The 1,477-nt window shown below is 37.5% G+C and overlaps 1 non-coding gene across 1 annotated transcript; it reads left to right on the top strand.

Moving 5' to 3' along the window:
• The first annotated feature begins 592 nt into the window (after positions 1-592).
• LOC114235894 (U6 spliceosomal RNA) lies at positions 593-699 on the top strand. The gene has a single exon (XR_003621970.1). It is a non-coding gene; the product is annotated as a U6 spliceosomal RNA (small nuclear RNA).
• Positions 700-1,477: the final 778 nt, after the last annotated feature.

Here is a 1,477-nt window from a genome sequence, read left to right as displayed (position 1 = left end):
ACATTCCTAAAACATAAAGACAAAGGCTGAAAGTAAAAGGATGAAAAATATATAAATATATATACCATCAAACTATTATTCAGAAGAAAGGAGAATGGATGAATATATTGTGATTTGGTCATAAAATGGAATATCATCCAACAGTGCACATGAGTATACCACAGCTGCATTTACCAACACGGACAAAAGCTACAAAAATGTTGAGTAAAAAAAAAAAAAATCAAGTCATAAAAGAATGTGTGCAATATGATTCCACTTAAATAAATTTCAAAAACATTCAAAACTAAATAATATATTATTTCTGATACATACATATGTGATAAATTATAAAGGAAAAAAGGAAACTATAAACCTAAAATTTTCCCTGGAGATGGGAAAGGAATTTGGAAGGAATGCACAGGAAGTTTCAAAGTTATTACAATGGAAATTTGATAATATTTTGAATAAAATAATAAGTGCAATATGTAAAAACAATTTCTTAACCTTAATGCACAGTAGATATATATTCATTTTATTTTTTTATATCTTTTATATGTTCATATGTGTATTCTTTCAAATGAATTTAAAATCCAATAACTATTTAAAATTTACTGTGCTCGCTTCAGCAGCACATATACTAAAATTGGAACGATACAGAGAAGATTAGCATGGCCCCTGGGCAAGGATGACACACAAATTCGTGAAGCGTTCCATATTAAAAAGAATAATAATAAAATAAAATGTACTGAAAACCTGATAGCTTACTGTTTTCTTGACCCAAAGAAAAGGTACAGCAATGGAGCCATGAGAAGAGAGGCCTTCCCCTGGGATTGCCATGAACTTCACTAACACCAACTTGTAGCATCCTACAAGGTCAAGTCTCCACTGACACAGCCTGACAAAGGCACAGAACTGCTAATGACCATTGCAGCCAGGAGACCTACTCATGCCAGGGACTTAAGGCAAGACCAAGACCTTGCTCCTTTTTGCCATTTCAGTGACCCTGACAGATGTCAGCTCCACTGTGGTCATCTCAGAATTTTTGTCCAGGTAAGAAACTTCCCCACAATCCTATGTGATACTATATGACTGAGTCACTTCCTCATTTAATACATTTTTTTGGTAACACCTCCCATGTGCCAGACCATGGACTAACGGCTAGGGATACCAACATGGTATCACAGTATCACGGGACCAACACGGACCCACCCTCAGATGCTGAGAGCCTGAAAGGGCTGCAGACAAGCAAATGGGCAAGTGCAATAGAGAATGTCCAATGCAATGAAGATGTGAGCTCTGTGCATGAGAAGAGAAAATGGAAGACGGTTTCTGGACTCAGTGGAGATCAGGGACCCAGGCCAAAGGAAGTGATCTCTAAGTTGAGGAGGCAGAGGGCTCTGTGATGCATTCCTCCCAGCTTAAACCTGACTTAGCTTCAGTGACATTTCATGGATCTGTCACCGAAGGATGAAGCCTTTCCTGGCTCCTGCTGTATATT

This window comes from Balaenoptera acutorostrata, chromosome 13, assembly GCF_949987535.1.
Source record: "Balaenoptera acutorostrata chromosome 13, mBalAcu1.1, whole genome shotgun sequence".
In the NCBI taxonomy this organism is placed as follows: Eukaryota; Metazoa; Chordata; class Mammalia; order Artiodactyla; family Balaenopteridae; genus Balaenoptera; species Balaenoptera acutorostrata.
This window is presented reverse-complemented; position numbering and strand designations above follow the sequence as displayed.